The sequence below is a fragment of the Sus scrofa genome, chromosome 2 (genome assembly GCF_054392235.1).
Source record: "Sus scrofa isolate SSC_HxYL_T2T_F1_AM1 chromosome 2, Sscrofa_HxYL_maternal_Yorkshire_Landrace_v2.0, whole genome shotgun sequence".
Classification (NCBI taxonomy): Eukaryota; Metazoa; Chordata; class Mammalia; order Artiodactyla; family Suidae; genus Sus; species Sus scrofa.
The window spans coordinates 92,964,938-92,990,840 of record NC_139384.1 but is presented as its reverse complement, the minus strand read 5'-3'; the positions used below and the strand labels follow the sequence as shown (position 1 = coordinate 92,990,840).

Below are 25,903 nucleotides of genomic sequence, written 5' to 3'. Positions count from 1 at the left end.
GCGGTTCAAACGAGTCTGTGTTTACCCTTCTGTCGGGGAAATTGGTTTACATGCGCAGCAATTTCAGTGCGACACCGAAATATTCCCTTGAACTAACGCTCCGGGTCGGACAGGCTTTGTACTGCTAATAACCCTCCATTACGTCTGTCAGGAGACATTTACACAGCCTCTCGGTCGGTCCCTTAAAGGAAATTCAGATCCTAGGTTTATCTTAACTATTTGAAAACCAATTGGTCTCTGGCGATAGCCGGAGACTCAGACGCACGGGTCGGAGGAGGTGACGGGGGCCCGCGAGCAATCGGGTCGCAGGAGAGCGAAGTCCCTACGCGTTCTGGCTTCTGTAGGCTGACAGTGAAGGACCACCAGCAGCTCCCTCCTTCTGCTCCGCAGATGCATTTCACCTCTTTTCTCCGCACCGCGATCCGGAGCTGCGGGTCCAGCTCCCCGAGTCATACATCTCTAAATCGCAGGGAAATGGTGCAAGTCTGGGACGGATGGGTCCCTGATCCCTCCTGTTTCGCAGATTGAGGATGGATGGAGGCGTGGGCGGCTCAGGGGCCTTTCAGGAGCCGCGAGGAGACGATTCGGTGCTCCCAGGAGGCACAAACCTCCTTCCCAGGGCTGGGGGCGAGGAAATAGACCCAAACGGTGGAGCGCAAAGCTCCCGCCCGCAGCGGTGCTGGTGGGCAGCGGCCTCGTTTTGTCCCGCGGGCAGCCGCGAGGTGGCTGCGAACAGGGTTCCGCAGGCCGGGGAGTGTGCACTGGAGCCGCGCCCCGGCTGTCCTAGGGCTGAGTAATCGGAGAAATTGCTCTGAAATAGCGTCGGCTGTCCTGGCTGAGGGGCCCGTAATCAGTCCCTGGCATGTGTGCAAATGCTGATTTTGCGGGTGTTACTTAATCCACGCCGGCGGTGAAAAGCCTCGAGTTGGTGGCAGGCTCACCTCCCATCTCAGGCTTCTTCCCACTCTGGTGTGGGGAGCAGACTCTGCGCCCAGAATGGGGTGGGGTGACCGGTGAGGATCTGCGTCTACTTTTGAGGCTTCTTTTGCCCAAGGATTAAGGACTGAAAAAAAGAAAATGAAGCTGTTGACAGACATGTGCCGCCTTAATTCGGGCTGTCCTCCCAGTGTCTTGGTAGAAATTAGCCGTTTCCTCGGTATCCCATGCAGCAGCCTTGGTATAGTGGTGAGCATAGCTGCCTTCCTCTGTATCCCATGCTAATTTACTCTTTCAACGGAAGGGGCTGGGAACCATGATAATTTACACACAGTACAAAATGTAACCAAGGCCGGCTTGGGGAAGGCCCAAGGGCAGCAATATTCAGTTGTCCATTTAAATTAAATACCCGAGTTCCTGCCATGGCATAGCAGAAACAAATACAACTAAGAAGCATGAGATTGCGGGTTTGATCCCTGGCCTCGCTCAGTGGGTTAAGGATCCAGCACTGCTGTAACCTGTGGTGTAGGTTGCAGAATTGGCTTGTTGTGGTTGTGGCGTAGACAGGCAGCTGTAGCTCCAATTAAACCCCTAGCCTGGGAATCTCCATATGCCACGGGTGTGACCCTAAAAAGCCAAAAAATAAAAAATAAAAAAAATTAAATTAAACTTGAATACTAGAAACAGTCAAAATCATCTGTTGAAGGCCATAGGATCAGTAAAGAACCCTCTACCAAGGAAGACCACATTTTAGTCTTTAGCAGAGGCTTCAGTGAACCTTTGGTAACTCCATTAGGGTGGAGGCCTGGTTCTGGGTAAATGCAGGAAAGCAAAGATCTAAGGCCAGAACCCATGTCCCCACAGATAAAGTGTCCATCTTTTCCAAAATCAGCCCCTCATGATCACCAGCCCTCAATTCCCTCCACCACCCTTAATTCCTTATTTCATTTGACTTATTATTATACAGGCAATTAGTAGTTTTTAAAAGCAAGATATTGGGGCAGAGGGAGAAGAAGTGAGAATTCCAAACTACCTCATCCTTTAAATTTCAAAAAGCCAATAATCCATGAAGTCATGACCACGCCCCCTCCCCCAAGGAATGAGATTTTAAGTTCACACAATTACTTGAATATAGGTCTAAATTATAAGGAACAATATATCTTTTCAGCTCCTTGAGTGTTTTATTTTGTGGCATTTCCAGTACTTTCTACTAAACACAAGCCCGCAGAGGATGTGAAAGGATCCCAGCTGTAGAAGCTAGTTTTAGTCAATTAGTGAAGACTAATTGGAAGGTTTGCTCTGAAAAACAATGATTTTAAGGTTTTTTTTTTTCTTTTTCTTTTTGCCATTTCTAGGGCCGCTTCTGAGGCATGTGGAGGTTCCTAGGCTAGGGGTCTAATTGAAGCTGTAGCTGCTGGCCTACACCAGAGCCACAGCAATGTGGGATCCGAGCTGCGTCTGCAACCTACACCACAGCTCACGGCAATGCCGGATCCTCAACCCACTGAGCAAGGCCAGGGATCGAACCCACAACCTCATGGTTCCTAGTCGTATTCATTGACCACTGAGCCATGATGGGAACTCCAAGATTGTACTCTATTCATGATCAGCATAGCCACAAAGTGTGAGGAAAGAAAGACAGCAGCATTATCTCAACAGTATAGTGGTCACATATCAGGGCCTCAGAAAACCAATTTTACAAAGTTTAGTTTAACAGAGTTTCTTAGTAGAGGCTGCCTTGGCCTCACTAATTGTCAAATCCCGATGTTTGCTTTCTTTTGTCCTTGTTACCCATCTAGGACAACTGACAACTTAACACGAAAGAGCCTCTTGTTTTGGAGAGACTGCTATTTGCTTAGCACTGTGCCAGCAATAACGCAGGGCACAAAAGGAGCAGACGTATTTCCTGCCCTTTTGGAGTCTCTAACTTGCTTGGGGAGAAGAGACTTGGAAACCTTAGGACATTTGTGTCTGTTATAGAATAGGAAGAGTCTACACGATATTGCTGAGGGAACAGAGTGAGGCAGGCAAGTCACCCAAGTGGTGTTCAGGTCAGGACGGAGAGAAAACTAGATGAGGAGGTTGGGATGCTAGCAGCCAGATGGGTCCTGGCTCAGCTTTGTGCTTCTTTTCTGACCCCTTCTGCTCCTGCACTGAGCAAGGACAACAACTGCAGAGCCAAGCTGGAATTCACGGTGTGTGTCTGCATGTGTTGGGGTGATGGGGCAAGGAAAGGGCCACAGAGGCTTGATCCTTCTTTACCTGTGGGGAGGTTAGGGAGCTCCATTTCTGGCTGTTGACCCAGAGCTACTTGCCTTGCTATTTGCATTGAGATGATGCCCAAATGTAATCTGAGGAAAGTAAACTAACTGGATTATGTGCTAAAGAATCATGTGGCTTTTTTTCCCCTGCTAGGATCTCAGCAGCTGTTCTAGGACAAACATGGCCCAACAAGACTGCCACCATCACAGGATGAATCTAAAGGACTTAATTGCCTGTGAGTAATTTACAGAAAGTACTTGAAATTTGGAATGTGATTAGAAAGCATGACCGCAGTGGAACACCAGCTGCATTTCTAATCATGTTTGAGACCATTTTTACCTGGTTGGTGTTTGAAAGCAAAATAATTCTGCTTGAGAAAACTGTTTGATTCTGTCCCTGCACGTGCATTTCTTTGGGAGAGTTAAAAACAAATCTGGATACAGTTGCCGTTTCGATTCTACCCTCCCTCTCCCCTCCCCCTGACACCCCACCAAAACATAAGCTCTGTCTGGTTTGATTTTTCAGACCACACACACAGAGAACTGAATGTTTCATAAGTGATCATAGTCTTATCAGTTCTATAGTTGGCAGAAGGCTTGGTCTCTAACCAACCACCTCCTCATGGTATTGCTCTGTGAAAAGAGGTGCCCCCCCCAATTAATGTGGCCCATTGAGTCTGTCATTTAAAACATAGCTAATTTAAGTCCAATTGGTCTAAACTGTGCTTTCTTCAGATCTCGCCCACGGTCTATAACCATAATCATCTATAATGAGTGATCAGATCCACCCAGCCCCTGTGCCAGTAGACTAGGGCCAGGCAGGGTCAGCACCACTGCGGGCACAGCCTCAAAGGGCCTGGAGAAGCCCTGGGAGTGAGCTACTGCTTAGCACTTCCACATGACCCCGTTTCCCCCTCCCCATCGGAAGCCCTGTCTGCCCCTAAAATATCTGAAACAAAATGCACATTTAAAGATGTTTGTTGGAGTTCCTGGAGTTCCCGTTGTGCCACAGCGGAAACGAATCCGACTAGGAACCATGAGGTTGCAGGTTCGATCCCTGGCCTCCCTCAGTGGGTGAAGGATCCCGCATTGCTGTGAGTTGTGGTGTAGGTTGCAGGTGTAGGTTGCAGGTGCAGCTCAGATCCCTCCTGGAAACCTCCATATGCTGCGGGTGCGGCCCTAAAAAAAGGACAAAAAAAAAAAGACGTTTGTCAACCTGTACACAGTTGAATATGTCCCATTAACGAAATTATTAAGTAATTAATTTTTATTTCCTCCATGAATGTAGTCACATGTTCATAAAGATCTTACCTAGCACACGGAGCACTTGGCAATGTGTCTTCTTCTTTGGAAAATCACATGTGTGAGCCTCAGCTAGTGGAGGCCATGCTCCTGGCAGAGCATGGGACAGGGTAGACGGGGGCAGTGGATTTGGGGAGGGAGGAAGGTTGGCAGATGACCCAGCAATTCTAGTGTCTGATGTTTCTTAGAAGGTTTTGAGTATGAGAGCTTAGGCGGGTGGTCCTTCAGATACGGTAAAGGTTGTAAGTATTGAGTGAGAAAGAGCAAAAGGCCACTTAAAAAAGCAATTCAAGAAGAAAGAAAATTCATGCATGTTTTGATTGTAGTAAAAGAATGATTGTACATAAATAAGACATAAAATTATAATTATTCCTAACATAGATATGCTTAAGTTTTTCCATTTATATTTCCTCTATCTAGATACCCAGATAAAACGTAAAATCAAAGTCAGCATTTACCACGTATCATATCATTCACAGATACTTATTTTTTTTCCCTTAAAATATACAGAATTTTTATTCTATGAACTTCTTTTGGGGGCATGAAGCTGACTCTACATTCTGAAAACCACTTTCAGTTGTTCCTTTAGCTGAGTGGGCTTTGCCCATTTGATTAACTGAACTTTTATACATTATTTGTTTTTGTGATTTATAAAAATGTCCCCATCATTTTAATAGTCACCCCTGGGTGCATGGGCAAGGGTTTAGAAAACTTCCAAAATATGGTAATACCACTATAGCAAAACACCATTACAGCAACAAAAAACACAAACCCACTGAACATGAGCCCAGAACAACATTCCTCCAACTATCTGGGGAAAATAAACCAAAAAGAGCTATCTTTCATCGTGCCTGAAAGGTCAGCTAACCAGGGCTCTCAGGAGAACAAGAGGAATGGTATTTGACAGAGGAGGGCCCCTTGTGGAGGACACGCTGCTTCCAGCTCCCTAGAAATGCACTGCAGGGTGGGGTTTGGAGACTGATCTCATCTAAGAGAGGTCCTAGGAATCAAGCCGCAGAGAGCCTGTCCTGCCAGCGTCTGGGGCTGTATGGGCGAATAGACACATGGGGTCCATCAGCACTGATGCCCACGAGCTGAGGGCAGAGCTCTTTTAAAAAGGTTGCTGTTATTATTTGTAAAGGGCTGAAGGAACAATTGCTTATTTTTTGTGTCACAGCATCATGATGTATGGATTTTGAGTTCCAGCTATGATTTTTCACTAGAGGCGTGATCTTGGTTAAGTCACATAGCGTTTCTTGAATTCCAAGTATTTCTCTTAGTATGAGAGAGACAACAATGGCTGCTTCTCAGCATTGCTATGAGAATTAAATTAAATAACCCACGTGAAATCACGGATGTCACGTACTGAAAGTGGTCTATACATGACTATACTGCTATCTGGAGTTTTCCTTGTGTCCAAATCATCAGAAAGAATGGCCTGGATGCTCTCTTTGTCTTTATTTGGGTCCACACAGCCTTCACCATTGTGAATCGGATCTGAGTGAATGCCCGAGGAGCCCAGAGGAGGGAAGGATAGCTGGTCTTAAGAGCTGGCCCCCGAGTTGCCTTTTGCATCTGACAGCGCTGGGCATGCAAATAAAAACGGGGTCACTTGGAAGCGTAACGGGGCTTATGGCAGAGGCTGGAGTGAGAGAAAGTGTGATGGGGCAGAAGAACAGGTAGAGGGGACGTGAATATGTTCAGTTGACTTTTGGCAGCCACACAGAGCGGCATTCGAAGCAATGATCACAAGCAAGGGCTCTGGAGCCTGCTGGCCCGAGCTCTGCTTACCAGCGACCTGTCCTTGCCTTTCAGTGCCAGAGGCCCACACTTGCAGTACAGGGAGAATAATAACCCACAGCCCTGGAGTGAGGACCCACTGGGTGAATGCAAGCAAAGGGCTTAGAACGGTGCCTGGTATCCTGGGTCCTGGCACTTTTGAGAGGCAATAGAGACTCAAACTGGCACAGTGCACTCTGAGGGGCTGCTTGGGTCTGCCTTCACCCCGTACTGACTGCATGACTTTGGGGAGTTCCTGTACCTCTGTGCCTCAGTTTCCTCATCTGTAAAATGGGGGTGGTAATAATACCTACTCCCTAAGGTGATGGTTGTTATGATTAAATGAGTTAATAAATGTCAAGTATTTAGGAGTTCCCCTGGTGACTCAGCAGTATCAAACCCACCTAGTATCCATGAGGACTCGGGTTCAATCCCTGGCCTCGCTCAGCGGGTTAAGGACCCGATGTTGCCGTGAGCTGTGGTGTAGGTCACAGATGTGACTCGGATCCTGCGTTGCTCTGGCTGTAGCTTAGGCCAGCAGCTGCAGCTCTGATTTGACCCCCTAGCCTAGGGACTTCAATATGCTGCAGGTACGGCCCTAAAAAGACATAAAAAAAAAAAAGTATTTCAAGCAGTGTCTCGCAGGGAGCACGTATTTGTTGATATTATTACTGTTGTTTTTATTATTGGTTTTGTCAGCATGCCGCCCCTCCCCTTTCCCTCCAGCTCAGTAAATGTAGATTATCCCACAGCCAACCTGTAGGAGAAGACTGTGGATCACCTGGAGATTTTGCTGTGACTCTCAGCAGTGCCCTCGGACATTCCAGCATAATCCTAAAATGGCCCTTTAACAATTCTGCAGGAAGAGACACATCCATCCCTCCCAGCAGGCTAGCCCATATCACACCCGCCACTCTACGCTTGGATAAAAATCACAATTTTTCACCTGTAATTTTTTTTTTTTTTCCAACCTTCAGCTCTTCTACTTGTTTTTCCCCTCTTCCTGCTGGTTCCTGAGTGTGACCAAGCATTCTCTGAGTTCTGTAGACCCTCAGAGGGTCTTGCATAAATTGGACCAGGGCTGCTATTGGTCGGGATGAAACCCATGCAACCCATGGATAGACTCAGTACTTGATTTCTGATTTTTAGAAAATCTACAGGAAATGAAAAAGGAAGCATAAAAAGTTAAATGCCCTGTGGGTTTCTTGTTAATCCAATCATTTCATTCTTCATGCTACTATAGATCCAGAATGATACCACCCTTATTTGAAGAAATGGAGAATAAATACTAATACCTTCCCCAAACATTGCAGGACTCTGCGGTTTCCTTCAAGACGTCCTTTCCATTTGGGGATGGACTTGAACTTGACAGATGGAGGAGCATCATTGAGCTCGCTCCTTTTGTTAGCAGCTTGGGCTTCCCAGGCCCTTGGCTCACGGCATCCCTTTACGATGGACAGGATGTGGCAGCACAGGTTGGGTGTGCTGTTTTAGATGGAGCTCTGAATCTCCAGACTGTGAGTAGTTTAATTCATACCCTCCATGTAGCTTTGCCATTGACATTTATTAGCCAAGAGTGTTGCTGCCAACACAAGTTTCGAGTAGACTGTGGTGTAAACAGATTTCCTCTTTACACATTCTAATCAGCGCAGAAGGACTGTTTTTATTGAAACCGTATCTCAGCCAAGTTCTCCACACATGTAGGCACACATGTACAGAGTTTAAGTTGTATTTATGGTTGGTAAATGTTCTAATTATGGGGCTGCATGTGTTCAGAGACGAAAATCAAATCAGCGAGCATGGGAGGCCAGGATGCCCTTCCGCTCTGGTCTGGGTTCTTGATGCTTTTAGGCTTTGAGAAATCAATGCTGTAAAATGGTGGGTGACAAGCCAGGCAGACGTTTGACTCCTGGCTGATTTGCAACGTTATCTACAGATTTGCTTTGTTCCTTTGATGAGATGAAGTTTGATTCCTTACCGCCTGCTTCACCCTCACGTATCACAGAGCAATTTCCAACATGTTGCTCTTCTGGACAATGTCCTCAGCCTCAATTTTCCATATTAGGATACGTGAGATGCTAAAATAAAAAGGGACATCATGGACATTGTGCCCACCAGCTCAGTCCCATGCTACTGTCATGCTGCTGCTGCTGAGTAGCTTCCCCATCACCAAGCAGGACCCAGGCTTCTTTGGGACTCACCTAAGGAGAGGTTTTGACGTCTTCCCCATCGTCACTCAAGAATGCAGTTCTGGGAGTTCCCCTCGTGGCACAGCAGAAACGAATCCAACTAGTATCCATGAGGACGTGGGTTCGATCCCTGGCCTTGCTCAAGGATCTGGCGTTGCTGTGGCTGTGATATAGGCTGGCAGTCGTAGCTCTGATTTGACCCCTAACCTGGGAACTTCCATATGCTGTGGGTGTGGCCCTCAAAGGCAAAAAAAAAAAAAAAAAAAAAAAGAATGCAGTCCTGGCCACAGCAAACTGATACGTACTAAAGGGTTTTGCACGTAGCTACTGCTGCTGCTATAGAGTTCAGTCAAGGAGGTTTTTGTTTGCATAAATGGGCAAATTGTGTCATCCAAGGCTATGGAGAACATAATGTAGCCAGGGCTCTTCAACCGCAATACTTTTGCTGCTGCAGGCAAAATGCCTTTCTGGGGTAGCTTTGAGTTGACAGATTACCAAGGGAAATTTCTGTCTCACCCACACTCTCAGATTATTCAGTTTACTTTTTAACACACCACTTGGCCCTCCATGTAGACGGTGTGGTGCAGACGTGGCACCCTCACGTGAATAATTTTCTTGCTGACAACTAAAAAGTAAAGGCATCTGCGGCCGTCAGATGGGGCACCTCACGTTGGTTCCAGATGTCAAGCTGATTAATGGTAGAGTCAGAGCTGCCAGCATCTAGGCTACATGAGTGTGTAGATCCCCAGGAAACAACCCTGGAGGTTGTGGCATCAGCGGGTAGAGATATTTGCACCGATATTGAATAGCTGCCAGTCCTTCTGTATCAGCCTAGTGAATCGTGGATTCCTCCAGTATGCAAACCCCCACACATAACACTTGTCAGCCACTTTTCATGTTTCTTAACTCAGTGGGTTTGTTCCCTTAAATTAACATCTGTATGTCTATGCTAAGAAGTCCAACCCAGGAAGGCCTGAGTGGAAAAAGCCCAATATAACGTTAGGATCTTTGTGATAATGAAACAGTACATTTCTATGGTACTTCTGATTTTCTAAGCACCACTGTGTTTACTTGCTTTCTGACTTGTGGCTTCCGTCCCTGTGAGGAAGGTTGAGAAAGGTGGGATCATGTAAGCCATCCAGGGCTTGTGTTTTGAAATACTCTGTGGATATAAGGTGTCCTTGTCTCTCCCCATCTCCATGGGCCACTTTGAGATGGATGAATAGTCTAGCGAGGGTCATGCAGTTTAGTCAGCACAAGATTACAAACCCATTCACCACCCTGCTCATTCTCTGAAACCCGTTTCTCAAAGTGTGGTCCCTGGGGTAGCATCTGCATTACTTCAAACCTACTGGATCAGAGCTTCTGGAAGTGGGCCCAGCAGTGTGTTGGTAAAAGCCCTTGAGGTGAGGTGATTCTTTTTTTTTCTTAATTATAGCTATTGACAATGTTGTGCCAATTTCTGCTGTACAGCAAAGTGACTCAGTCATACATATTCTAATGCACATTTCAGTTCGAGAACCACTGGCCTGAGCCGATAGTTCCCAATTTGTGTTTCTTGGACCCCAGGGCCCAGTGGACATAATGATGAAACCCCATAAGCTATTTGCAAAATTGCATGAAACTTAATGAAAATCATACTTTTAGTGTTACTTTTTAAAACTGTATATATCTTTACATATGGCTGATAAATGAACATTTGGAAATTGATTATTAATCAATGCCATTTGGTATTCTTTCATCATGTAATCACTCTTTTTTATTGTTGTTGTTGTTACATTTTTTTCTTTTTCTTTTCTTTTTTTGGGGCCACCCTGCAGCATATGGAGTAACTGGGCCAAGGATCAGATCCGAGCCATAGCCACAGCTATGGCAATACCAAATCCTTAACCCACTGTGCCAGGCCAGGGATCGAACCTGCGTTCCAACGCTGTAGAGATGCTGCTGATCCCTTCGTGTCACAGCAGGAACTCTGATGATGCAATCACTCTTTTAATCATTTATAGATTATCTACTATCTCTGTGCTAGACACTGGCAGAGTCAAAGATGGTATGGTTCCCACTCTTGACATAATTATAGGCTTGTAAACAGATTGTTGCAATACAACACACTAAGTACTAATAGGCACATTTAAACAGCACTGTTACAGAAAAAATCTTCTGAAACACTTGGGGGAAATAATCTTCAGACTTGGCTGTATGGCTTCAAGGCTTTGTGCTTGAACTTGGATGATTAGAATGGGGAGAGATGGAATGGCAGGGCAACTCCCTCTTCATTCCTCACCCATCCTGCTGAGAACCAGCAGAAACAAAGGCCAGTTCTGGGTTCTGGGTTTGCCCTCCTCTTGGAACTTCCTGCCTTTCCTGGGCGACAGCATTTCTGATTATGAGATGCACTGATAGAGTATTTGAAAGACTCACAGAGGCTCTGCGTTAGTCAGGAGACCTGGAAATTAAGATGCTTAACGTATCTTTATAGACACCTCATCTTTTATTATAACAGACAATTATTTAAAAGACATTCTAAATTGGCTTGATTTGGAATCTCTTTAGAAAACATTTCAGTTTTATCTGGGTACAATTACTTCAGAAAATACGTAGTTTTCATTTCCGTTCAACTGTTTCACAGGTCTTTGCCTTAAAAAAAAAAAACAAAAACCCCATGATTATGTGGCAGGAAAAAAAATACTCGCTGGGTTCATTTTGCTTTCGGATTGCAGTGAGGTTTGTCCCTGTTTGTCAGGTTCTTGGTTCCAAAGTCTCAAGCCTAAGCAGATGACGGGCCCACTTCTGTGCTTCCTCTCGAGTTTCCTTTCTGTCTGTAATTCCACTTCAGAATGTCTGTATGCGCAAAGTACATCCAGCATAACTAATAGGAGAGGAAGGGGAAGGGGCAGAGCAGAGACTTTCATACCAGGAAACTTCATGTGCAGCAACTTCTATGGAGAACCTTAGCGATTGCTTTCTTCTGGTCGGGGTGTGCTTCTGGTTCTAAATGAGGTGTTAGTGTTTGTGGGGTGATAACCTTGTCCCACTGAATTATGATGAGAAAACAACCCAGTTGCCTACAGAGCCAACAACAAATCTCAGAACTGCGTAACTCATCCGTCAAACAAATTGTATTTTAGGAAATGCAGGACAGAGAAAAATGCACGGAAGAAAAGGAGGTTTATTTATTTGTACAAAAGTAGAACGACAGGCGTTTGAGTGGATCCAAATAGCATTTAGGGAGAAAAAAATGTGATTCATTGCCAGCTATTAAATCTTGTTTATCCTTCTTTAAACTAACCAGAAACACATTTTGGAAAAACGCTAGTTAACAGTTGAAGCATTGACAGCCTCCTGTTGTGCTGCTTTGCCTTCCCTGCCTTCCAAGCGGGAGGCGGTGGAGCCAGAGAGCGTTGTTTCCAGAGTCCGCGGCAAGGCTTGCATTCCTGCCCTTCTTGGGAAGCTCACCCTCAGACTCTGGGAGAACTCTGCCACTTTCTTCAGAGAGGGGTGCTCACCTCAGGGCAGTGGCAAGAAGGTCCACCTTTGCAAGTGCGCTCAGATGAAAGACCCAGAAGGACACCAGACATTACCCGGACACAGTGATGGATGAAAGGACATGTCCTTCAGACAGTGCCATGAACCAATAGCCAGTCACTGTCATAGTATCTCCTAGACCAAGATCTGACCTCTTCAAACCTCGTTCCAGACAGGGCTACGGGACTGAAATTCTTAACAGCATTTGACAAAGATCCGAGAAATTTGCTAAAGTCCAAGGATCTGGTGGGAGAAAACCCTCTGGGCTGTGGTATATTATGGTGGCCTCTTCCAGCCCTGCCCTGCACTCTTCCTGCTATAGGGGCCGTGAGGGAGCACCTTTTATAGCTGCTTCTGCTGCCCACCCCCCCGCGCTCTAGCGCCCCATTATTATGTATTTAAAAACTGGGGGAGTTCCCATTGTGGCGCAGTGGAAACAAATCTGACTAGGAACCATGAGGTCGCAGGTTCGATCCTGGGCCACGCTCAGTGGGTTAAGGATCTGGCATTGCCGTGAGCTGTGATGTAGGTCACAGACTTGGCTTGGATCCCATGTTGCTGTGGCTGTGGTGTAGGCCAGCAGCTGCAGCTCCGATTCGACCCCTAGCCTGGGACCCTCCATATGCTGCAGGTGTGGCCCTAAAAAGCAAAAAATAAAATAAAATAAAAATTGGGGTTGTCCATGCCCTTAGAATTCAAGGGACTGTGCCTCCTGCAGGAATTAGCTTGATTTGATTAATTATAAAAATATACGCATTTCTGAAAGAAGCTGCTAACATCTTTTTGTTTCCCAAGCAAACAGTTCCACCACTGGGATTATTTAGGGTTTGTGATCTCAGTGGTGTTGAGAGGGGTGACTGGGCTGAGTTTAAGGCCACAGAGTAAGGCCCAAGTGGTCTCATTAGGTCCAAGAACTGTTCTCCTCTTTCCCCTCCCACCGCAGTGGTCCACACAGAGAGAGTAGCTGCACAGTGGTTTGCTGACCTCCGAGCCTCGGAGCACTCAGCAAGCAAAGCGCTCTCTGCCCCCGCTGGCTGCTGTCCTTCCTCTTCCCTCATAACCTTCAACTTTTCTCTTTTGCCCAACGCATCACGTTCCCTCACATATTTCTGTTAGTATTACAAATTCCTTGAGGACAAGAACTGCATCTTATTCATTTTCACATCCCTTCTCTCATCTGAGTGCCTACCACATAAAGTCAGGCGTTGAAAACCAGTGGTGGGGGAGTTCCCATCTCAGCGCAGTGGAAACGAATCCAACTAGGAACCATGAGGTTGCGGGTTTGATTCCTGGCCTCTCTCAGCGGGTTAAGGATCTGGTGTCGCAGATGTAGCTCGGATTCCGCATTGCTGTGGCTATAGTGTAGGCCGGCGGCTACAGCTCCGATTCGACCCCCAGCCGGGGAATGTTTATATGCCATGGGCGCAGCCCTAAAAAGACAAAAAAAGGAAAAAAGAAAAACAGTGGTGGAAATGATCCTCCTATGAGCAGATGTAGGGCCTTCTCACCTGCCATCATCATGAGCCACCTAGGCTGGGTCTGCACAGGTTCAAGGTGCAGGTTAAGACACATTTCTCTCCAGATGGCTACCTAATACCTAGTTTGGGATGACTCTCTCTCTCTCTCTCTCTCTTTTTTTTTTTTTTGCATTTTAACTAACTCTAGAAACAGCATTTCAGCCTTTTACCCATGACAACAAAGAAACAGCCTTCGTCATCCTCCTGTGAGTTTCCTGAGCATCTGCACTTGTAGAATGAACATCCATCTGAATTACTGCAACAGTACCTACAAGTTTTATTAGACAAGAGGAACATCAAAGAGCCTGAGAGGTCAGAGGAAGACAAACTTAGAGAAGAAGAAAGTGTGCCTTCTCTTCTGGCTCTTTGGCCAGGGTAGAACTTGACAGAAGGAATGAAGAGAAAGGCACAGAGCATCATAATAGTTCAGAAGCGTCAGAGTGTGTCTTCTTCTGGAAGGTGGAGTTTAGCAGATTGAGCATCATTAAATCCCTCTTGTCTCAGAAGGAAAAATCTGGGTATGAGATGCACCAAGGCATGAGGTGTTAGTGGGGATCCAGCCTAGTCATTCTCTGATTCTCACCATAGAACACAAAGACCTTAAAAAGTCAATGAATAAAGTTTCTAGGTGCTATAGACTGAGTGTTTGGGTCTTTCCAAAATTCATATATCGAACCTTAATCCTCAATGTGATGGCATTTGGAGGTGGAACTTTTGGGAGGTGACTAGGTCCTGAGAACGGAGCCCTGGTGAATGGGACTGATGTCCTTTCGGAACAGACCCCGGAGAGCTCCCTCCTGCCTCCTGCCCTGTGAGGACACAAAGGAAAAACTGCTGTCTGCCCCCGGCCGAGAGCTCTCTCTGAACCCAACCCTGCTGGAACCCTGACCCTGGGCTTCGTGCTTTTAGAACTGTGAGGAATAAATTGTTGTTGTTTCTAAGTCCTCCAGGCTATGGTAGTTTGTTACAACAGCCTGACCTAAGACATCATACTGTACTTTACAAAATCTTGGTGTTCCTGCTGTGGCTCAGTGGTTAACGAATCTGACTAGGAACCATGAGGTTTCGGGTTCTATCCCTGGCCTTGCTCAGTGGATTAAGGACCATGAACTGTGGTTGTTGGCTGCAGACCCGGCTTGGATCCCGTGTTGCTGTGGCTCTGGTGTAGGCTGGCGGCCGCAGCTCCGATTGGACCCCTGGCCTGGGAACCTCCACATGCCGTGGAAGCGGCCCTGGAAAAGGCAAAAAGACAAACTGTAATTTACAAAATCTTAACTCTTTGCACCTAATCCCTTGACTACCTCCCCCATAGGCTGGTGTTTCTGGGAAGAATAGTGGTGAATGGAATGTGGACCGGACTGGAGGCTCAGGAGAGGAGCAGAGCCAGTAGCGGGAGGCAGTGGGAACTCCCTGCAAGGGTCCTCTGACACGGGCCTGGCTTCCTTTGCAGCGTTTCCTCTTTCCAGGGAAACTGTGGTCTCCACCAAGGGTTAGCATCAGACCATCACATGGTACCCTCTGTGCTTAGAGCTTCATATCCAGGAGCATGGCAGCAAGGACAGCACAGGGGTCATTTTGCCTCACACTCCTGCACTGAGGACAAGAATCTCAAAAAATAATTGCTGGTCTTCAACCCAGCAATTCCCCTCCTAGGTGCATATCCAAGAGACCTGAAAATGTATCTTCACATGCAAACTTATAAATGTTGACAGCAGTGCTATTCATAACAGCCAAAAAGTAGAAACAATCCACATATTCATCGCCTGATGAATGACTCAACAAATGTGCTATGACCATACACTGAATATTATTCAGCTCTAAAAGACATAAAATGCTGATACATGATAGAACATGGATGAACCTCAGGAACATCATGCTAAGTGAAAGAAGCAAGACACAAAGGCCATGTAGAATGTGATTCCATTCAGATGAAATATCCAGAATAGGCAAATCCATGGAGAATGAAAGCAGATTTGTGGTTGCAAGGGGTTGGGGGATGGGATCGTGGGGAGTGACTGCTAATGGGTGTGGGATTTCTTCTGGGGGTGATTGAAATGTTCCGATAGTGGTGATGTTTACTTAACATTGTGAATATACTAAAATGCACTGAATTATACATTTTAAAATAGTGAATTTGGAATTCCCATTGTGGCTCAGCAGGTTACAAACCCAACTAGTATCCATGAGGCTGCAGGTTTGATCCTTGGCCACGCTCAGTGGGTTAAGGATCTGGCATTGCTGTGAGCTGTGGTGTAGGTTACAGACACAGCTCGGATCCATGTTGCTGTGGCTGTGGCGTAGGCCAGCAGCTGCAGCTCTGATTCGACTCCTAGCCTGGGAACTTCCATATGCATGGGTGCAGCCCTAGAAAAGGGCCCCCCCCCAAAAAAAGTGAATTTTATCTCAATAAAAATGCAGTTTAAAAGAAGTAAACCAGTCAAGTTGCTGGGAAGCAGCAGCCCCCTCCTTTCTTCTCTCCCGCAGCCAATTGGGAACGTTGTTCAAACACTCGCCCCCATTCCCCACCCCAGACCTGCATTTTGAGCTCATTTCTTGGCTCTTCCATCTTTTCTTCCACCTTCTATCCACGTCACTGCACTTCAGTGACTATCCTTTGAGACTCAAATGGATATTCATTTCTTTTCTTTGTTTTTAAATACTTCACTGTTTCCTTGATTTGACATACTGTAACTGTATTTTATTTGTCTTTTTAGGGCCGTACCCACAGCAAATGGAGGTTCCCAAGCTTAGGGTCAGTATTCATTTCTGACTACTCCTTTTTGTGCCTTGGGTCTCTGGGGCTCTGTAGATCTAGACAGAGATCCCAAGTCACCACTCAGTCTCTGAGAACCCTGTGCCTCTGAGCTGCTCCCTGTGCAAGTTGGACTTCTCCAGTGTTGCAAAGCAGCAGGCGAGCTGCCTTAGGAGACTGACTGAGCAACAAGGCTTGGCAAAATGCCAACTCGGGCAATCTGTTTTTTTTTTTTTTTTTTTTTTTTTTTTTCTGTTGTCACTTCTGCTGTCGCAAGAGAAGCCTTGGGTTAAAGAGATGCCTCCATCACAGGATTCCTGAGGGCCCTCGGTTTGTTCTTCTACCTCTTTCCTCCCTGGCAGGTGCTGGCACAGGCCCCTCCCTCAGGCCACCTATGTGGGATCTACACATCTATTTAGCTATAAGAATGAGAGTTTTTCAAGATACAAACCTCACAAAAGTGGGAGTTCAGGCACCCATTGTGTCCACTCTGAGATCCCTTGGCTGCAAGCCTCTCTGCTCACCTCTCATATGTGACTTCCTGCTTTGCTCTCCAGGTGATGCCTTTCTTTCCTCCTGGTCTCAGGTCCTCAGTCCAGGCATTCCAGGTGCTCACTTACTTTTCACCCATTTCCAATAATCACATCCAGGAGTGTTTTTATTCCCATAGAGGACTCAAAAGGACAGACAAAATGGAAAGCTTCTTATCATACTAGTTCTGGGAAGAAAAGGGAAATCACATTCCAGCAGCGGCTTTTAAGCAGACACGCTGAGATGTGATGCAAATGAAGCGGTACTGCCTCATCCAGACCAAAAGAGTTTAAGCTGGTTCATAAAAATGAAGGCTTTGAGTTTATTTTTTTTTAACTAATGCAAAAGCCCAGAATAGTCAAGTAGGCCGAAGCGTATTCAATGATTCACATCGGATCGCTGGCCATTGTTTAGTCCGTGAGGAGCTCCCATGGAAAAGGCTAGTCGTTTATCTGCAGATTTAATGAAAACACATAGCTCTAAGCATTTCGTAGCTTACTGAGCTATCTCTTGCAGGCCAGAGAGAAGATGTTTGTGGAGTTAGTAGCATGTCTTCCTCAGTTGTGAGGGTAGGATAGTTAGAGTGCTGTGGTATAAGCAACAGAGATTCTGGGTGACCCATGTAAAAGGGAGCTTTTTGGTAGCTCTCTGGATTTCACAGATGGACAGGGGACCTGGAGAACCAGGCTTGGGGAGGGAAGTAACCAAGACTGCTCCAGAGGGAGGAAGCCTATAGTGTGGGAATGATACCACAGTCTGATAAGGCAAAGTTGCCACCCTTGGCTCACTCCAAATTCCAAGTTTTGATAGGAAGCATCCAATTGGTTGAGGGTGTGATGGTGCCTTTCCTACTGTGATGAGAAGGAAAGGATCTAGTCCCTCAGCTTCTGTGTGGGAAGTGGGTGTCGTCTTATCAAAATTACACACAGAGGGAAGAGGTAATTCTCCCCAAAGATATCGCATTTAGGAAGTGGGAGCAGATGCTTGGTGGACCAAAACCAATCATTGCTTCTTTTATTTGAAGTATAGGACCTCACTTGAAACAAACAAAGATAGCCTCTCTCTGAAGGAGGGTGTCCATTTAGCTGTAGGGAAGTGTTTACCATAAGACCCTCACTTTATGGGAATTCTGGCGAAGGTGATATATGAGTATGAGCCAAAGGAATATCTGAAACTCTTTCTAACTCTCCTGCTCAACTGGTTGTGCAGACTTGACTGATTCAGTGGAGAAAGTGAGGTAATATTTATACATAGACAGGTAGAGCATTTGTACAGTGAGTCTGAATTAAATTAGGTAAAGGTGAGCTGAATAAACCTCCTTTGTGAGGGTCTTCAGATGTTTTTTCCTATCAAAACTTTAATAGGTGATTAGCTCTTTAGCCACCAAGAGGTATGGCACAAAGAGACTCACGATGCACACAGAACCATCAACATCCACAGCATGTGGAGATATATATATCTCCACATGTGCTTTTAGCCAGTGACAGCAGCATGGCACCCAAGGAATGGCAGCCTCCCATCCTACACAGGCAGTCAGCCCAGAAGGGCCCTGCTGGATAATCCTGGGTAGAGCGTGTTAGGCAGTGCTGTTAAGTGGGCTATTTACTTTGCTGTGGTCTCTCCTGCCATTTACATTTTGTTCAGGCAAACGTGTTAAACGTTGGTGGCTGAAAAAGGTCTACTGTGCTGGTGCTGGACCTGTTCCAAAGAAACAGGCGAGGATCATGCTGGACCACATTGTAAGTTTTACAGCGACTCATGCCCCCTGAAGGATACGGTTGAGCAAACACCGGGTAAAGTTCAGCAGGCAATTAGGAACTGGTGGAAGTCCTTTGACATTGTGGAAGAGCACACATGTATCATAGCAAGCTGGGGAGATTTAGCGAAAATTATATGAACGAGAGTGGAAGAGCTGTGTCCAGAGACATGTCATGACTTCAGGGAACTGGAGAGAATGGTCGTGTGCTCCCCAAGGCACAGTCTTCACCATGTCCAGAGGGAGTGGCCAGGCAGTGCCCCCTCTCCTGGAAATGCCTCCTCCTCACTCCAGGGAGCCTGTTTGTCTCAAGGATTTGCTCTTTCCCCACTGGTTTCCCAGGGAATTGACTCAGCTTTTCACACTTGCAGAGCAAGTCAGTATTCAGCATGGTTTTGTGGTTGCAATAGGTATTCCTTTAGGATTCATGGTGGCTAAACCACAGATAACATTCTCCTTGCCTCTTTGTGTAATCTTAGTAATAAAGTGCTTGGCCAATATTTTATTGATTATTGAGAATTATGAATAATAATGGTTGTGTTTGCTGGAGAGCTTCTGGGGAAAGATAATTAGAAGCACATTTTTGTCAAGCAATGAAACAATTGTCATATATTAGTTTTTAAGGAATTCTTCTGAGAGAATTAGGATTGCTTCTTTATTAAGAAAAGCTTCTAAAATAAAGACCATGATGCAATGCTAAAGATTAATGTTTTGCTTGAGCAACTTAGACATAAGTTTGTTAGAAGTATTATTAGTAATGAAGAACTAAAACATAAGATTAGTTGCTATGGTTATACAGCCTCCCCCTCTAGAAAATTTTTTTGGCTTCAAAGACTGGGCACATTGAATAGAATCCAGCGATGTAGGTTTCTCTCATATTCTTGGGCTTCTTAATATAAGAATCATGCGGAGTTCCCGTCGTGGCGCAGTGGTTAATGAACCCGACTAGGAACCATGAGGTTGCGGGTTCGGTTCCCTGCCCTTGCTCAGTGGGTTAACGATCCGGCGTTGCCGTGAGCTGTGGTGTAGGTTGCAGACGCGGCTCGGATCCCGCGTTGCTGTGGCTCTGGTGTAGGCCGGTGGCTACAGCTCCGATTCAACCCCTAGCCTGGGAATCTCCATATGCCGTGGGAGCGGCCCAAGAAATAGCAAAAAAAAAAAAAAAAAAAAAAAAAAAAAAAGAATCATGCATTTTAATATGTTTATAAAACATTCTAAAAATACTTAAGTGTGTGTCAATATGAAGACTGAAATGGCAGTGGCTAAATTATTTGTTTCACATATAGTATAGCTAAAGAAATGGAGAAATGTGTGAGGAGTATTTCACAGACTGAGACAAATCACTTTTTAAATTGTAGATCTCTAGATCCAGCCGAGGATGAATTCTTTTTGAAATCAAACATTAAAATAGAATCAATATTATGTCTATGACCTCATATATTCCTCTTGGGTAGACCCATAGGAAAAACCCTTTCAAGTCTCTGTTAATACATGATTCTTACCATTTCTCAAGCTTTTAAATAAGGACATAAAAATGATAACATTTTAGCATGGTGGAAAGGATTGTTGACTGGGGTAGGGACACTAGTTAGGAGGCTATTGCCGGAATTTTTTTTTTTTAATTTAAAAATTTTTATGGGAATTCCCATCGTGGCACAGTAGTTAACGAATCCAGCTGGGAACCACGAGGTTTCGGGTTTGATCCCTGGCCTTACTCAATGGGTTAAGGATCCAGTGTTGCCGTGAGTCCATTGTTGCTGTGGTCTACATCACAGACGCGGCTTGGATCCCGAGTTGCTGTGGCTGTGGTGTAGTCCAGTGGCTACAGCTCCGATTAGACCCCTAGCCTGGGAACCTCCATTTGCCGCCAGTGTGGCCATAGAAAAGACAAAAAAAAAAAAAAATTATGGTCGCACCTGCAGCATATGGAAGTTCCTGGGCCAAGGACTGAATCCGAGCCACAGCTGCAACCTATGCCACAGTCATGGCAACCCTGGATCCTTTAACCCACTGTTCCAGGCTGGGAATTGAACCTGTGCCTCCATAGTGACCTGAACCACTGCAGTCTGATTCTTAACCCACTGTGCTACAGTGGGAACTCCTGTTGCAACAATTTGAGCAAAAAAAAAAAAAAATGCTGGCGGAGATAGTAAGAAGTTAATAGTTCTTGTTAATAGTTTTTGTAAGAAGACTCACCAGGATTTGCTGGTGGATTGCTTGTGAGTGTAGGACTCAAACATGACTGCAAGGTGTTTGCTCTGAGCAGGCAGAAGAATGAAGTTGCCATTTCCTGGCATAAGAGAGCTGTAAGAAGAGCGGATTTTGGTTGGGGAGTGGATGGTTCAGGAGTTTGGCTTTGGACCACTAAGTTTGAGATGACTTTACCCCTTCCAAGGGAAGACGCTGAGGAGTTAGCTGGACTAAGACTCTGGTATTCAGGTGAGAGGTCCGGGCTGGAGATGGAAATCAGTACGGCATCCATGCTTATGTGCTATTGAAAGACTTGAGAGGAGGGAAGCTGAGGACAGAGGACAAAGAACCCTGGCATATACCGGGATGCAGAGATCGGGCAGAAGCTATGAATCAGCACAAGAGACTGTGACGCGGCCAGAGAGGGAGGGAGGTGGAGAACGCAGACAGAGTGGTGTCCCAGAGGACAAGAGAAGAACGTCGTTTAAGAAGAAAAGAGTAATCACCCAGTCAATTGCTCCTGTAAAGTGGGAAAAGATAACTGAGAAATAGGGTGACCAAATGTCGTAGTTTGCTCAGGATTCTTCCAGTTTTTTTTTTTTTTTTTTTTTTTTTTTTAATGGGCCTCACCCATGGCATATGGATGTTCCCAAGCTAGGGGTCAAATCAGAGCTGCAGCTGCCAGCCTACGCCACAGCGACAGCAATGTGGGATCCAAGCTGCATCTGCGACCTACACCACAGGTCACAGCAAAGCTGGATCCTTAACCCGCTGAGCAAGGCCAGGGATCAAATCCAAGTCCTCATGGTTACCAGTCGGATTTGTTACCGCTGAGCCATGACAGAAAATGCAGGACTCTCCCAGTTTTGACATTAAACCAGATGGGGTGGCTGGTCACCCAACCAGTGAGAAAGGGCCATTCCTTAGCAGCATATCGGTCAGGAGTGATGTAGGCAAGAAAAGCTTGTTTGGAATAGTGGAGACAAGTGTGGACAAAGCAGAATGGAGTGGGTTGCTTTTAAGAGAGAAAAGATGGAATTATTGTTACATAACACATAATATTGTTATATCATTGTTCTTACATAATAAAGTTATGTAAGAATTATTTTATTTTTTACAGCTGCCTTCTGAAGTATTTAAGAGAGAGATGTCATGTTATCTGAGACTTGCTTTAAAATGCTTCAGCAAGGAAAAACAATAATTAATAATTCCATAATAATTAAATCTAGGTGATGTGATTATGGGGTTCATTAGAACATTCTCTATGTTTATATATGATTGAAATTTTTATGAGAAAAGGTTTTTAAAAATTGAAAGAAAGTGAACGGGAGAAAAGGAATTGGAGGCATCAGGAATACACAAATCTTTTGAGTTCTGCTGTAAAGGAGAGTAAAGCAATGGACAGTATCTAGATTGGTCTCTGGAGAGGTTTTGTTTTGTTGTAAGATGGGAGGGAGTTCCCATCGTGGCTCAGTGGTTAATGACTCTGACTAGGAACCATGAGGTTGCTCAGTGGGTTAACAATCCGGCGTTGCCGTGAGCTGTGGTGTAGGTTGCAGACGTGGCTCGGATCCCGAGTTGCTGTGGCTGTGGTGTGGGCTGGTGGCTACAGCTCCGATTCAATCCCTAGCCTCGGAACCTCCATATGCCACGGGAGCAGCCCAAGAAATGGCAAACACACACACACACACACACAAAGATGGGAGAAGTTACAGCATGTGTGCATGTTGATGTGGAAACACAGATGAGGCAGGTAAGGCGGGGCAAATGCAGGTGTGCTCTACTTGAGTCGGGACAAAGTAAGGGGCCAGTTCAGGGCAGGTGGAGGGCTCGGTCTTCGACGTGATGGTGCTGAGCTTATCCACAGTCAATAGGAATTTGGCGCATTCCAGAGGGCATCTGGTGGGGGTGTCTAGGGTGGTAGGGTGGGGGATTGGTCAGATTGGGGGAGTACACCAAGCTCAGTGGGGGCAAGTCCTAGTGAGAGATTGGGATTCTTGGGATTCTTATGGTGATGGCTAAATACCCAGAGAGTCAGCATAGATTGGGCATCATGGAATCAGCCACATCCGGCAGATGTGGGGGTGAGACTGAGAATTATGGGGAGGGGTGATACTGCAGAGGGGTGGGTCATCAGGAAACCCAGGGAGCTCTGCAAGTGTGTCCCCACCTCACCAAGTCCCAATTCTCCCTGTGAATCAACCTGTGGCGTTTGGGACCCACGGATGTTCTTGTCAGAAAGAGGAGGAAAGTCAAAAAACTGAGGGCAAAAGCAAGAGTCATGTACTAAGGAGAATTAGAAGGAGAAGTCTTTTAGCTCCCAGACCTGATGAGGCCAAGATGGGGACGTTGTGAAAACAAAAAGTGCCAATAACTTTACTAATGGGTCACAAGCCCATGAAGTTCAAGATCAGTTTAAGCTCTTCTTTGGTGGTTCTGCAGACTTTGCAGGGGCAGAAAATTAGTCATGTGAAATGGAATCTTCTCCCTTATGAGTTTAAGGGCTTGCTAACCACAATTTATGAAGACACCGAGCTTTGTCTTTTATCTGTAATCGGAATGGAAAATATAAGGCTTAGTGGCTGTCCAGTAATTTCCCAAAACTTGTGAACATATCACGCGGACCTCAAAAATAATCGTATTATATCGTTAAAGAGATTTCTGTACCCACTACTATATATAGAATAAATAATCAACAGGGACTTACTGTATAGCACGGGGAACTCTATTCAATATTCTGTAATAACCTATATGGAAAAAGAATCTGAAGAAGATTGGAAATATGTATATGAGCACTGCATCACTTTGCTGTACACCTGAAACTAACACAAGATTGTAAATCAACTGTACTTCAATATAAACTGGAAATTAAATGAAAAATATAGAGAGAGAGATACTGTGCACTGGCGTCTTCTGTGCTGTGTCCTGCTGGTACCTGCTGGTACCTGCTCAGGAGGACACAGGAAACCCAGCTCCAGGCCTAGACAAAGTTCTCCCTGATCCACTCATCCCAGACTCCCTGTCCTGGGAAGTTCTGCAGTGGCCTCACACCACCCAATGTCACTCTTGAATGACCCCTGAAAGCAACCTTTAGTTGTTTGGCTCAGGCCTCACATCTCTGCCTCACATCTCGGGCCTCACATCTCTTTGGTTTCTCATGGTCTCTCAAGGAATCTATTATTTTGCAGCTCACACATTGCCTGGAAGAAAGCAGGTATATAATGAATATTTGTTGCATGAAGATCAAATGAATAAGTGAGGTTACTTATTTATTGAGCACCTTCTAGTTTGCAAACACTAGGCACTGAGGGAATGGTTGTAAATAAAAGAAATAAAAATCTCTGCCTCATGGGTCTGACCTTGTAGAGGAGGAAATCAATGTGTGGAAGCCTGAGCCCACACAGGTGGGCCAGGTGGGTGGCACCACAGTTCCCAGGTGGGAGGCAAAAACTGAACTTCAAAGTGAGGATGTCTTTTTTTTTTTTTTTGTCTTTTGTCTTTTTAGGGCTGCACTCAAGGCATACAGAGGTTCCCAGGCTAGGGGTCCAGTCGGAGCTGTAGCTGCTGGCCTATGCCACAGCCACAGCAACACGGGATCCCAGCCTCATCTGTGACCTACAGCTCAGCAACGCTGTGATTCCTAGCCCACTGAGCAAGGCCAGGGATTGAACCTGGGTCCTCATGGATACTGGTCTGGTTTGTCAACCACTGAGCCACGATGGGAACTCCAAAAGTGAGGAAGTCTTTAGTGACTATTCACTAAGAGCCTCTTGTGTGCCAGATGTTTTAAACATGCCATATAACTGTGCACAGCAGTATGCAATAGGTAGCATCGATCCCTATCTGAGAGAGATTCGAAATGGGGCTCAAAAGGGTGAGTCTCCCAAGACAATGGTGCTAAATTTGCAGAGCAGGAATTTGAGTGCAGGTCTCTCTGACTTTAGAGCTGGTATTTCTGACTACTACACTGCCTTGCTTCTCAGTCTCTGTTGAGCACTAGCAGGTGTGTTTCTGCTGGGAGGGTGGGGGCACCAGTCAATTCTCCTCCTGTATCTTGGGCATTAACTTGAGAGCAGTCACCTCTCTTGAAACCAGCCTTTGACACCGAGGCTACTCGATAGCCTTTAGCTATCTAGCTCTGGGGTTAATTTCCCTTTAACTACACATCCCTATCTAAAAGCAAGACCCTAAGTATGGGAACTATTTCACAGTTTGATAAATGCCGGTTCCCACCGTATGACTAAGGAAAAGAGTGATGCAGCTCAACCATCTGCCCACATCACCTAAAAATCAGTAGCAGTGCCCTCATAATCCCAGTTCCAAGTCATGCTCTGAATCCTAGACAACACTCCTGAATTATTGTTATTATTATTATTATTATTATTGTCTTTTTTAGGGCCGCACCCGCACCATATGGACGTTCCCAGGCTAGGAGTCGAATAGGAGCTGTAGCCCTAGGCCTATGTCACAACCACAGCAACCTGGGATCCGAGCCACATCTATGACCTACGCCGCAGCTCACAGCAACACAGGATCCTTCGCCCACTGAGCAGGGCTAGGGATCGAACCTGCATCCTCATTCCCACTGAGCCACAATGGGAACTCCCTATTGTTATTATTTTTTATTGCGGTATAGCTGACATAAAACATTATATTAGCTTCAAGTATACAATGTAATGATTTGATATTTGTGTGTATTGTAAAAGAGTTACCACAATAAGTCTAGTTAACATGCATCCCCATGCATAGTTATAGGATTTTCTTTTTTCCTTTGATGACAACTTTTAAGATTTACTCTCTTTAGCAACTTTCAAGTATGCAATATAGTATCATTAACTATAGTCACCATGCTATATTTACGTCCTCATGACTTATTCATTTTGTAAGTGGAAGTTTGTACGTTTTGACTCACTTCACCCGTTTTGCTCACCATCTGCCCCAGTCCCTGCCCACCTCTGGCAACCATCAATCTGTTCTCTGTATCTCTGAGCTTGGCTTTTATTTTATTGTTATTATTTTTCAGACTCCATATATTAGTGAGTTTATATGCTGTTTGTATTTCTCTGACTTATATCACTTAGTGTGGTGCACTCAAGGTCCATCTATGTTTGTTACAAATGGCAAGATTTCCTTCTTTTTTACAGCTGAGTAGTATTTCATTTTAT

At 45.5% G+C, this 25,903-nt stretch overlaps 1 protein-coding gene across 1 annotated transcript in view; it reads left to right on the top strand.

Moving 5' to 3' along the window:
• Positions 1-25,903, top strand: part of FOXD1 (forkhead box D1) — a 138,570-nt gene that overhangs the window by 73,441 nt on the left and 39,226 nt on the right. Inside the window, exons 4-5 of the transcript XR_014838044.1 lie at positions 3,352-3,433; positions 7,592-7,795. The gene's annotated coding sequence lies outside the window, so the exon portion shown is untranslated. The remainder of the gene's footprint in view (positions 1-3,351; positions 3,434-7,591; positions 7,796-25,903) is intronic.